This window comes from Macaca thibetana, chromosome 10, assembly GCF_024542745.1.
Source record: "Macaca thibetana thibetana isolate TM-01 chromosome 10, ASM2454274v1, whole genome shotgun sequence".
Lineage (NCBI taxonomy): Eukaryota > Metazoa > Chordata > Mammalia > Primates > Cercopithecidae > Macaca > Macaca thibetana.
Genome location: NC_065587.1, coordinates 89,617,732 through 89,631,730, shown reverse-complemented (window position 1 = coordinate 89,631,730; position 13,999 = coordinate 89,617,732).

Genomic DNA, 13,999 nt, shown 5'->3' with positions numbered 1-13,999 from the left:
ATGCTGGTGAGGGGTTAGTGGAACTTTATACAGCTCTCATTCTATATTCAGAGGACCAGTGCTCATTCTCAATATGGCACAGCTCTGCAGTTTAGCTGTGACATAGAGATGCAGGCTATTTTCATATACTCTACTCTTAGTGAAAGCAGAGGAAGAAATTCTACTCGGCTTCATCAACAGACACCCATTACCTTTCCAAAGCATCCAGCTCTGTGCTTCTGATATGTACTCCCAGATATTTGCTGATGGCAGATTCCCAAGGACAGCTTCTGACCAATGAGAACACAAAGGAGTCAAAGCAGCTATCATGTGGAGTTATTTTAAAACAAGATTTCAACATTACACATTAATTTATACACACACACACCTCTCTGCCTGCAAAAAGATATTTTCTGCTTATGCCCATTAAGAGTGAAATCCCACAGAGAACTGAGCCAGACATTTTCCTTTTAGGTCTCCAAATGAAGGATTCACTTTAGCAACATAAATTCCTTTTTTTCAGAAGTGTTTTTGTTGTTGTTGTTGTTGTTAAAGCTTATTCAACTGGTTTCTTAATTGGTCAACCTGTACTCATTGCCCAGTTGGGAAGCGGGTCCTCTTCTTGCCTCCAACAAAGCCAGGCCTCACCAACAGTGATGGCGTCCATGGCCTCACCATGCTTGCCAGCTCCCCTGCCTCCATCACATGTCAACAGCCTCTGCAGATGTCTCAGGGCAAAATAAATGACTTCCAGATGTGAAGAAAAGAACTGAGTGCATTCATGCAGAAGTGAAGGGGGCATTGTTTACCCTATGTTGGGGTCTCTTGGAAGGTATCAATGAACAACAAATTCATTCTTAACATATCGCAGGAAATCTAAAATGGAATGTATCATCCAGCAAATAGTTTCCTATTTTCCATGCTGAGAAACCCCACTAATTTCTTGTTAAGTACCAAGGCTTACATTCTCTAGAAAAACATCTAACTGCTTACCCACCAGTCTGATTTGACAGTGGCTCATTCCAGTTTAAATCTCAAAACTAATGCAAAAATTTGCAGGAACGGCTTTACATGAATTTCATAAATGAGTATTTCTTTTTTAGGGCTGTTCTCTTCACTGGGGAAAGTCTGTCGCTGTCTTGAAAATACTTTCAAAGTGAAAGCCCAGATTCATGCCATCTGCCTGTGTCATAAATAGATAATGTAATTTTCAATGTTCAGGAGGAGAAAAAATGACTTTTTTTTTCTCTGAAGGTGCTACCACCTGTAATTTTCTATTTGGTTATGTATGTATGTGATGCTGCTGCTGCTGATGTGTTTGTGTGTGTATTTTTTTTTCCTTTTGTTTTCTTTCTTTCTTTTTTTTTTTTAGAGACAGGGTCTCACTCTGTTGCCCAGGCTGGAGTGCAGTGGCATGATCATGGCTCACTACAACCTCAAACTTGGGCTCAAGTGATCCTCCTACCTCAGCCTCCTAAGTAGCTGGGACTACAGGCGTGTGCCACCACATGCAGCTCATTTTGAAATTTTTAATGGAGAGAGGTTCTCACTATGTTGGTCTTGAATTCCTGGCTTCAAGTGATCTTCTGTCCTTGGTATCCCAAAGTGCTGGGAATATGGGCATCAACCACCACAGAGTGTATGTGTTTTAAGGTATAAATCATAAGAACCAAGAACCAAGTTAGAGCAAGGATGAAACCAGCATCCAACCTGAGCCTCTCTCTCACCCTCATCTCAACCTTCTATAAGCTCCTGGCCCAGGACACACTTCAGAACCTTGAAGTCCAGGAGGGTGATTAGATTGGATCCTTGGTTTTATACTTGCTTTTAAAATAGAATGCTTTTTGTGTATTTAATGACATTCTTAAAAATCTGAGTCGTAAAAGGAAAAGGGATTGGGTGCAGTGGCTCACGCCTGAGATCCCAGTACTTTGGGAGGCTGAGGCGGGTAGATCACCTGAGGTCAGGAGTTCAAGACCAGCCTGGCCAACATGGTGAAACCCCGTCTCTACTAAAAATACAAATATTAGCCGGGTGTGTTGGCAGGTGCCTGTAATCCCAGCTACTCAGGAGGCTGAGGCAGGAGAATCACTTGAACCAGGGAGGTGGAGGTTGCAGTGAGCTGAGATCGTGCCATTGCACTCCAGCCTGGGTGACAAGAGGAAAACTCTTCTCAAAAAAAAAAAAAAAAAAGAAAAAAGAAAAAGAAATAAATAAGAAAAGGGACTGTGGCTTTGCACCAAAAATTTGGCTTATGATAAATTTTCTCAATTGACACTAAATCACCAGAATCTGTTACACATACCTCTCCAGAATGGGATTATATTTTGAATCAGAAGTTTCCTGTATCTAAAACCAGGCAGTTGAACTTGGCCTTATCTAAGATTCCCTCAAAGGTATGGGCTCCACTACCTGCTTCTTGGCAGCATTAATTTATCTTGTTTTCCACAAGAGTAAATACAGGAGCCTGAAAAGCCAAGTAAAACACTGGCACAAGGGCACCCCTGCATTTTTGTCCTCATCTGAAATGACCTTGATCATCACTCCATCACCGTCAGTGCCCCAGCCTTCCATAGGAATGAGAACTTGTGACAGCAGGGACTTAATCTTGTTCATGGCTGTGTCCCTAGCACCTGGCCCACTGTAAGGATTTAATACTTTTGTAGAATGAATGAATTGGGGCAGTTGTGATTCATTCCTTGTGGCAGCCGGGAAGATCTAGATGTTTTTTGTTTGTTTGTTTTTACTTTACTCTTATTTATGTAGTTATTTATTTCAGAAGTGGGATCTTGCTCTGTTGCCCAAGCTGGAGTGCAGTGGCACAATCATCACCCACTATAACCTCAAAATCTCGGGCTCAAGCAATCCTCCCACTGCAGCCTCCCAAAGTGTTGGGATTGCAGGTGTGAGCCACCATGCTTGACTAATTATTTTGTATTTTTTTTTTTATTTGAGGTGAGGGGCTTGTCATGTTGCCCATCCTGGTTTCAAACTCCTGACTTCAAGTGATCCTCCTGCCTCAGGCTCCCAAAGTGCTGAGATTACAGGCATGAGCCACCATGCCCAGCCCCCAGGTGCTTTTTAATAGCATTGACTAATGACTAACTGGTTGGCACAAATGTAACCAAACAATTTGGAAATATTGGCTATAACGTGGGATGGGCATGGCCCATTCACTCATGTCTATTTAATAGAATGGAGAGGAAATTAATGTCTTCTTACAAAGGAAATAACCAAAAGATAAAGCGGCAGAACCCTAGGAGATGTATGTCAGGTTATTAATATTTTAACACTCATACAAATGAATGTTCTTTAAAACCAATTAGTCCCTTTAAAGAAAACAACCTCTAACTATGTTGTGTAAATTAATTCCGATCACATCTTCAAGTCCATTTACAGCCAAGCTCGGAGTCCTCCCCTTCCGTCAGCTGTTGACTTTCTAAGTGTCCCAGGCAGCTGCGTGTCTGTCTGTGGTTCCCTGCGATGATTTGCCAAACCTAGGTTTCTTAGGACTGCTGACTTCTATGGGGCGCCCTGACAAAGCCTCCACTCTATGGAGGCTGCGAAGCGCAGGCATCCAGCCCGCCTGCGGCAGGAGTTCAGGGAGCCGGGAAGGCCTCTTTAAAACCATGTCACGCTCCTGTGACAACTGCTCCTCTGTGCTTATTTGAACTGTCCCTCCCAATTAGCAGTAATAAGTGACTCTGTAAAGATGAGCAAACACTGTGCCTTCATTAGTCCGCACCAGCTCTCCTCGCCCCTCCCACGTCTGCATTCCCTGCCCTGTGCCAATCAGCCCCCGCAAATCCCCAGAGGATACCTCCAATAGTGTTCCGAGAAGGCTAAACACATCTTACTCCGAGGGAACAAGGACCGGCAAAAGGCAAATTAATGACAACCCATTTGAAGAGTTTGCTTGAAATTATTGTATTCTGCCCATCCACCGAAAAATTGATTACTCCCAGGGTAGGGGGAAAAATCCAAATCAATAGACTAAAGCAAAATGGTCAAAAGGCATGCACCAAGCCCATTTATTTTACCTATTTACCCTTCCCTGCTGCCCCCTTTCCCTTCCTCCTCCCTTGCATCCCTCTGCCCCTTCTCCATCCACACACATTTTTTAAAGAAATGAGATATAATTTACAGAGCAGGAGCTGTTTGGCCTTTTCAGATAAAGCGCTAATGGCAGCCCCGGGACGGCTGCATGGTTATACATCTTCCAGATGAACTAGGGCCTGTGAACCCCTCCAGTTCCAATTGTCACCAGCCTAGTGTCGGGGGTGATGTGGACTATTCCCTCCGGTGGCAGGGCAGTCCTTGCCTGCCAGAGAGATATGCAAATGAGGCCTTTGGCTCCCGATTTCAGCCAGGCACACAGTGTTAACTGTGATGTGCCCTGGTAGACCAGGAGGCAGCGGTGGGCACTGCTTCTCCACACCTATTAAACTGACCTGTGATCTTAGGGTGTCTCCAACGACTCTGGGTGTCACCTTCCTCAATGGAAAAACGAGAACCATAATAACAAATTTGGATTTTGCCCTCCCTCTCTTAGAAAACAGCAAGGATCTCCACCTTTATTTCAGGATAAAATCCCAGCTCCTTCACCTGGAATTCAGGCCTTGCAAAACCTGGTGCCTTGAAGCCTCCATATGTCATCTCCCACTCCTCCGGGCATCCAGCCCCGCCATTCCTCCAAGCCCTGGCTCATGTCATTCTCCCAGCCTGGCAGGCCCTCACCCTAGTCCTCCATCTCTTAAGACCTTTCCAATCTTCTAAGGCCCAACTCAAATGCCACATCATCTTCTGTAATGGTCCCTAATCACCCTCTCTGTCCCCTCAGCACATCTGTGCTTTCAGTGAATAGATACTGATGGCAGATTAATCAGCAGGTACATTTCCGAACACAAAGGGTCATATTTAATGGCATCAAATGCTTCTCTGCCTGTCTTTCTCGAATACCTATCTAGCCCCATCATCTAGTTACCCCACTCCACATCTCTGTTAAGCTTTCCAACAATCTGAAGCTTTCGACACATCCAAAAAAACGTAGCAGTATCTTCTGGCCCCCACACACTCATGGTTCTGCCATTTTACGATGTTACGGGCTAGGAGACCATGGGGTTGGTGCCGCTTATACCTCCTGTCTGGGAGTCAGATAGTATTTTTCCTTTTCATCAATTTGTGTAATGCATGGACCCATCTTAAAGGGAAAACAAATTTTCGTGAACCCCCGGGGATAACCTATTTTTATTAAGATAAAACTGTTGTTTATGTACAAATGCATATTAACCTTCTGGGATTATAATTCTTACGCAACTATTAAAGATTTTGCAAATTCAAATAAAAATATATCTACAAAGCCAAAAATGCTCAAATTGTTAAAGCTAATTTAACACCGAGAATCATCTTGGAAAGTCTGACTCTTCACTAACAGCACCAATAGGGTGCTTGCCACGAGGGGGCACCGTCTTTCATTCTCAGCATGGCTGCACTAATCTGGACTCCAGGATGCCTAAATCCTCTTCCCACCCCACACTTTTCCCAATCGAAGCCACTATCAATCTTCACTGGTCCAGCCAGGATGCCACGATGCATTTGGGTGTGAGTTGGGGCAACAGGGATGAAGGATAGATTGGAAAATGAGGAGTGAATTAAAACAGCTGTTTAGAAAGCCAGTGACTGTTTATAAGATCTTGTCTCTTAGCTCCAGCTCATTCCTCTATACGGTGTTTTGTGATCCTTGTGAGGTAGGAGATTAGAAGGACTTGTTTTCATGACCCTGCTGATCTGAACAGGATGCAGCAAAGAAACCGGCCAAAACCAGCTAGGGCTAGGAATTATAATACATTTGCATAAGACACTCTCATCAGCTCCATCACAGTTTACAAATGCCATGACAACTACTCAGAAGTTATCTTAAATGATTCCAAGAATTCTCCACCCTTTTTCCAGACAGTTTGTGAATAACCCACCCCTTATTTAGCATATAATGAAGATACGCAGTCTCTTACACAGGATGTAAATAGAACTAGCCAGCAACCCACGGATTGCTACTGTGTGCTCCTCTGCCTGTGGGATAGCCGTGTTCTGTCCATGGAGCAGCCATCTTCTTCAACACATTACTCTAATAAACAGAGTTTATTAATAAATGCAGTTCTTGACAGCATCTTCCCAGTCTCACTTCCTCACCTTGCAGCGGCTTTCTTTCATTCACTGTGAGCTTATTCTTGAATTCTTTCCTGAGTGAAACCAAGATCCCAATTTGGGGGTATGACTGTATCACTAGGGCCGAAGCCTCATTTCTGCTTTACTAGTTGCTTCTTTTGGGGCTTTGACAATACAGGGTGCTTGCGGGAGCTGCAAGGCTGAAGTGAGAAGGGACCTGCACCCTTCAATTGGTTTCCTGTTCACATGAGCATCACCCAGCCACACTTCTGTCTGCTTCCTTTACTTTCAGTTCTTGACAGCATCTTCCCAATCTCGCTTCCTCACCTCACAGCAGCAGTTCCTTCCACTGCAGCAATTGGCTGTTGTTATATAACACATGCAGAGCTAACCTCATTGCTTCTGCTGGGAGACACCTGCCCAAGTTGGCCAGGGCTCCTCTTCAGGGGTCTGAACTTCAACTTCATGGTGTCCCCTCTCCATGCTTCTAGGTTTCAGTAGTTCCAACCTTTTCCTTTTTACCCCCCAACCTTAGACTGGTAGCTGCTTGCTACCTCTGTGACATCTTAGAGGTCATGTTTAACCATTTTAGTTACAAAATTAACAACGGTTTATATGAACTTCTCTCTGTTAAAATAACAGATAAGGTGTCTGCCTTCCAACTGCTACTGAAGCCATTGGGCTGGCCTGGGCATGATCAAGAAAGAACATTGTTCACAATGGGAATGGAGGGAAGTGACTGGATTAAGAAGATTTTTAGGAGGACAATTAATAAAAGGGTCATGCAAATTGAAAGATGGAAGAGAGAGGAAGAGGAAGGACTTAAGCTTCCTAAAATGAGCAACTGGTAGAAGGAGGTGTCAGAAATTAAGGTAGGTGAGGTCAACATTTTCAGGTGCCTTTGGCCACCAGCATTCATTCCTTCTTCTCTTGCAGGCAGCATGCCTATTTTTATTCCCACGTCCATCTGTAATCCTCCTAAGGATGACGTGATGGTCTTGGGGGTGGGACAGGTGGTTCTACCATAAACCAGTCAGCACTATTCCCTCCTCTTGGCCATCATGATTGTTTTAGGAATGAGCAGATAGACTAAATTGATCCAATCAAGCTAAAGCCCAGGTATTGGTTTTATGTGGAAGAGACCCCACTAGCACCAGATGGGAAGAAGCACATAGTCGATGCTGGTCCACAAGGGTGACTCTGTTAGGAATGAATATGGAGAGGGCAGAGCTAGGACATGGAGAGAAAGATATAGGTCTGGAGCAACTGGGCCCACTTGGCCCAAAACCAGCCCTCCCAGGATGTTTCAGTCACATGAATTGATTGACTCAAAAACTGACTTATTATTTCAGCCTTTATTTCATAGTCCAGTGTATTAGTCTGTTCTCAAGCTGCTATGAAGAAATACTTGAGACCTGGCAATTTACAAAGAAAAGAGGTTTAATTGACCCACAGTTCTGCATGGCTGGGGAGGCCTCAGGAAACGTACAATAAGGGGGAAGGCACCTCTTCACAGGGTGGCAGCAGAGAGAATGAGGGCAAGCAGGGGAAATGCCAGACGCTTATAAAACCTCAGATCTCATAAGAACTCACTCACTATCACAAGAATAGCATGGGAAAAACTGCACTCATGATCCAGTCACTTCCCACTGGGTGCCTCCCATGACACGTGGGGATTATGGGAACTACAATTCAAGATGAGATTTGGGTGGGGACACAGCCAAACCATGTCAGCCAGTTTGGGTTGATTTCAACAATTAGCAGCTAATCCTTCTAGGTAATACAGTGGAGAACACTAATTAAAAAATGGGTTTAGGGGAAATTGGTGAGCTCAGCTTAGGACCAGTTTTAGGCTTTCAGGAGGAGACTTCCTAGATATAAAAGCAAGTGGTATTTATTGGACATTTGCTACAGACACTGTTTTAAAGGTATTAGGAGTACTTAATATTTGTACAACCCATGAGGTGGTTACTATTGTTACCACCACTGTACAGATAAGAATACTGAACCACAGCAGTTAAGGGCCTTGTGTGAGGTCCACCTTGCTCCCTATAGTCTTTGCTACCTATTGATAGGGTAATAAAGACTTATGACCCTGAAGCTTGAGAGGCAATTATCTAAATATGACTGTTTTTGGAAATTGATCACCATCTCATGTAAGACTGATTATCCTAATAAACAAGCAGGCCTAAGATTTCAAGTCTCATTTGTAGGACATCCCAAGCTGTTTGATTCTTCTATCCACTCCCTTCCTTTTTTCTCAGGAATGTACATTGTAAATTTAGGTTGGGATCCTCCAGAGGCTGACCCTAAGACTGAGACTTGAATGCAAGTCATTTATTTGGAAACAATGCCAAGCAGCACTGGCAGGGGAGTGAGGAAACGGAGTGGGAAGAGACACTTGATCTGCTGGGGACCCCTAGGATCCTGTGTAGAACATACTTTAGACACAGGAGTGGAAGTAAAGGCCAACTCCCAAGGGCTGAGGGTTGCTCATGGGACATTAAGTCCTTGGCACTTCTGGCCTGTCTCAGGCATGGGCTGAGCAAGTTCCAGGGCAAGAGAGGCTCTGTCTGACAGCTTTCAATGGTCACTAGCATCATAGGTACTAAGGGTAGGAGACACTAGGGTTGGCATGTGCAGAAAGGGTGGGTGCAAGGCATTGTGAACAGGCATGGGCAGTGTCTGCTATAGAAGCAAACATAGCATCAGGTTCCAGCCCCTCAGAGAACAACTGGTGCATCTCTAACATGAGGGCTGTGAGAAGGAAGCACAGCTTTTATCATTGTTATGGTCCAGGCATTTCCTAGCACCCCCAAACTTGGTCTCCTGCACATGGCCTTGTGGTTTGTTGAAAGGGCTGTGGCCAGAGCATAGCATCTTTCTTTGAGCCACTTTTACAACATCTTCATAGGCTGCACTGATCACAATTTGAGTCATGGGCTCAAATTAGGAACCAGTGGTCTACATGAGGTCACGTATCTAGAGGTTTCCAAGCTTGTTTTAATGTTTTTACTTATAAGACACAAATATTTGGCTATTTCTCATTATCCATCATGTTTTCCTTTTGAATCCTGATGTTTGCATATTTCCTTCTTACATCTTTGATGGTGAAACTCCAGGTCTCCTGTGGAGCCAAACCTTACTGTTTCTATTTTCTCTCTAAGGGAACATGTGGCAAGTTGTATTTTCCAAAAATGGCCAAAACAATATTTTTGACTCCACATGTTCTTCCAGAGTCTTTCCATTCACTCACCAAAACGTAAAGTCCATTTGCTCTCCCCTGGAAATTCAGCATAAGTAGATTCTGGGGGAAGTGATACCATGTGACTTCAGAGGCCATGTAATAAAAAGCCATGAGGCTTCTACCTGGCTTTGTCTGTTTCCAAGTACTCACCCTGGAAACTCAGTCACCATGTTGTGAGGAAGCCCAGGACACCGGGAGAGACCACATGGCCAGTCCCAAATTCCAATGTGCAACTGAACAAGCTCTCAAATGACTCAGGCCCCCAGCCTTGGAATCTTCCAGCTGAAGCCCAAGAAATCTTGGACCAGAGGCAAGTTGCTCCTACTCTGTTAATTTCTCATCCATAGAATCCACAAGAAAAATACATAATTGTTTTATGCCAATAAGTTTTGGGTCTTTATTTATGTGGCTGGGCAAGCAAGTCTTTCCTTGAAAGGGATTTGGGTGGTGGATCTGTGATGTCTGGGGGCTGAGGGCTTTCAAATTATGCTAGGGAGTCCTAGTCTCAACTTTTTCTCGTTCCAGAGAATGTGCCTGAGCAAATCAAGCAAGGAACTTGAAGCAAATATACAAAGACTGCAGTGTCCCCAACATTACCGCAGGGCCCTGGATTGGCCAGGATGCTCTGGTTATGAACAACAGAAATAGATCCTGAACAACTTACGCAAAATAAGGATGTGTTAGAAGGGCAGGGGGCAGCTCTCAGGGCCTATAGGAGAGCCTAAAGAGCCAGGGCTTGTGGAGGACAATGACCAGTGCCAACTAGAAAGCTGAGAGGTAGACACAGCTTCTTCATAGAACCTTCATGGCATCACCTGAATAAACTGGCTCCCTAACTTTTTCTGTCCTTCACTTGGTTCAAGAATCGAATTCCCAGGAGAAATGGTCTGATCGGCCTAGCAAGGGTCACACAACACTCCGTGGAATGGTCAGGACATGCTGACTGACTTTCTATCAAGGCTCGGCCGGATGACAGGGGTGATAGTGCCATCATGGATTGAGCACTTAGCCTGTGGCAGGCTTGTGGATGCAGTCACTTAACTCTCACCATGATGGAGCTGTGACTACTACCCTCATTTTGCAGATGCGGAAAGGAAAGCACAGAGAGGGTAAGAAACATGCCCAAGGTCACTGATATGGTTTGGCTGTCCCTACTCAAATCTTGAATTGTAGCTCTCACAATTCCCACATGTTGTGGGAGGGACCCAGTGGGAGGTAATTGAATTATGGGGCAGGTCTTTTCCGTGCTTTCTCATGATAGTGAATAAGTCTCATAGAATCTGAAGAATTTATAAAGGGGAGTTCCCCTGCACGCGCTCTCTAGCCTGCCACCATGTAAGATGTGACTTTGCTCCTCTTTCACCTTCTGCCATGATTGTGAGACCTCCCCAGCCATACAGAGCTGTGAGTCAGTTAAACCTCTTTCCTTTATAAATTACCCAGTCTTGGGTATGTCTTTATTAGCAGTGTGAGAACAGAGTAATACAGTCACTCAGCTGGTAAATGGCATTACCAGGGCTCAAAGACAGCAGCTTCATATCCTGGACTCTGAATTCCTACATCACAGCTTCTCACAGCCCTTGTGGCTACAGTCCTGCTTGTAATCACAGTTCCCCAAAGGTAAATCAAAGGATTACTTGAAGCAGAAAGAAGAATGGAGCCTGGGCCAGGAAACACGGCATGTGCCTAAAACACCGACCTTAATGGTCCAAAGGACAAAGAGGAGAATGTTTGGGGCCAAGATCGGGATCCTTGAGAGGAGGTAACTATTAGACCCAAATGGAGTACTGCAGAGCCAGGACATGCCCCTGGCCAGAAGATATGTTTACTAGATATAGAAGTCCCAGAATAATTCCTTTAAAAAGGATAGCTGTTTACCTCGGGGCTACAGGCATGAGAAGTGCTTGTGGATTGGTGTCCACAGCTGCCTGGGACACTCACCTGCCTGACTCCTGCACACAGCTGGATTAGAGGCTCTCCTGTGCAGAGCAAAGCCCCTCACGGTGCCGTCAGGGGTATAGCCGCACATATTGCTCTGCCTGCGTCCTTTTGTCCTCTAGATCTGAACCTCCTGTGTAACTAAACTATCTTTCTTCCAATGGCCTTGAAAACCACTTACAGGTAAAATCCTCCTTAAGCAGACGTTAAAACATGTCCAGCATGCAATTCAGTGAGACACACACAACAGGTGCTTGATGCATGTTTACTGTTGATAATAAAAAGACAAGATGCTGGGAAAAGTCATATTGTGATGTGGGGTGTCTCACCCCCTCAATCTATAAAGTAATTTCACCAGGAAAGATTCTTCCTGGAGAACTTGCTGGTTTCAACCTGTGCTCACTCAGTTTAACTGCAATGGAATTCATGAATTAGTCCCAGTCCAAATGAAAGAGAATTTTGTTAAAAAAAATTATAATCTCACCTCTCTTTGTGGTGGTGGTGTCCTTAACTCCGTAACGCATTCTTTTTACATTCTTGTTCTTGCTCCCAAAGGACCAGACATAGGAGATTCCCAGACATGACCCTCATTTGAATTGGTGTGGAGATAATTCTGAGTAATTTTCTGATATTTCAAAGAGTAACCTTTTTTATCAAAGACAAATGAAAGCATTTTTAAACACTTCTTAAATTTATTAAGAGGAAAGATTTTTGTTGTGTGTTTTGTTTTGTTTTGTTTTGACAGAGTCCTACTCTGTGGCCCAGGCTGGAGTGCAGTGGCACCATCTTGGCTCACTGCAACTTCCCCCTCCCAGGTTCAAGTGATTCTCCTGCCTCAGTTTCCTGAGTAACTATTATTACAGGTGTGGGCCACCATGCCCGGCAAATTTTTGTATTTTTACTGGAGATGGGATTTTACCATGTTGGCCAGGCTGGTCTCGAACTCCTGACCTCGAGTGATCCACCCGCCTCGGCTTCCCAAGGTGCTGGGATTACAGATGTGAGCTACCGTGCCTCGTCAAGAGGAAAGTTTTAAAACATTTTATGTATGTACAAAATTTTCCCCACCTCTCATTTTTCCCTTTTCTTTCCTAAAATTCTGGAAAGCCCAGAAAATGCTTTGTGATCCTGAACATTGGCTCTGCCCTGTAAGCCAGGCCACAGCTATGAGTATTCCACAAAGATGGTGACAAAATCAAGCATGGTGCTATCAGGCAAAGTCATGAAGAAGGTGACTAGGGTGGGTGCCAGCAGCACAGGGCAGTTCTCTGGGAAAGAGGCAGGCTCTTGTAAGGAAAAGCACATCAAAATCAGGGACCCGTAAAAATAGTAAAAAGTGATCCCAGGGCACCTGGGAGAAGCATCAACATTGTCCATGGCACATTCTTTTTTTCTTTTTTTTGAGACAGAGTCTTGCTTTGCCACCCAGACTGGAGTGCAGTGGCATGATTTCTGCTCACTTCGACCTCTGCCTCCCGGGTTCAAGTGATTCTCCTGCCTCAGCTTCTTGAGTAGCTGGGATTACATGCACCCACTAACACGCCTGGCTAATTTTTGTATTTTTAGTAGAGGCGGGATTTCAACATGTTGGTCAGGCTGGTCTTGAACTCCGACCTCACGTGATCCACCCGCCTTGGCCTCCCAAAGTGCTGGGATTATAGGTATGAGCCACTGTGCCTAGCCCATGGCCCATTCTTTTTTTTTTTTTTTTCTTTTGAGATGGAGTTTTATTCTTGTTGCCCAGGCTGGAGTGCAGTGGTGCGATCTCAGCTCACTGCAACCTACACCTCCCAGGTTCAAATGATTCTCCTGCCTCAGCCTCCCGAATAGCTGGGATTACAGGTGTCCACCAACACACCTGGCTAATTTTTTGTATTTTTAGTAGAGACGGAGTTTCACCATGTTGGCCAGGCTAGTGTATAATTCCTGACCTCAAGTGATCTGCCTGCCTTGGCCTCCCAAAGTACTGGGATTACAAGCGTGAGCCACCACGCCCAGCCAGCCCATTATTAATGAAGACAGAGTAGCTTCTATGAGGATGGCAGTGGGGGAGATAAAATGGGAAGTGTTCAGAAAGAGTCTAGAGTGTAGGGGATCTCCAAATCTTTGAATATCTTCCAGGTATCCCAAATTTATTAGCAAAGTCTGGTCTTTATCAATCAGATACTTAACCTGGGTCATAGAAAATGTTAATATTGGGAATTTTGCCCATGCTGCAATTCAGCAATGCATATGGTCATTTTTAGACTTGCTTTTCAATGGACTCATTGTGTCAGTTCTAAGCATAAAAGGCATTACTTAGTAGGGTCACACTGTGTTCCCAAAGGTCTGCTTTCAGCTGCACAACCCAGATACAGAACTTATTCTTCAGCCACTGGAAATTGTTCACAGCTGTTTTGAGCCCCCCACCTTATCTCCTTTACACAGCTCCATGGCTACGCAAACCTCCAAAGCCTCACCCATGGAGGTAGTCTGAGTCATAGGCAACCACAAGCAGCAGCTTAATGTACCATTACATTGCTTTTTATAATGGAATGATAGCTTTTGATCCCAGGTTATAAAGACTGTCTTGCTGCCCTGATTACCATTCCAAACACCCTACACATCTTCTGAGTGTCTCGTTCCATGCAACCCCACTCCTGGCACTAACTTTGTCATAGCAAGTCTTTT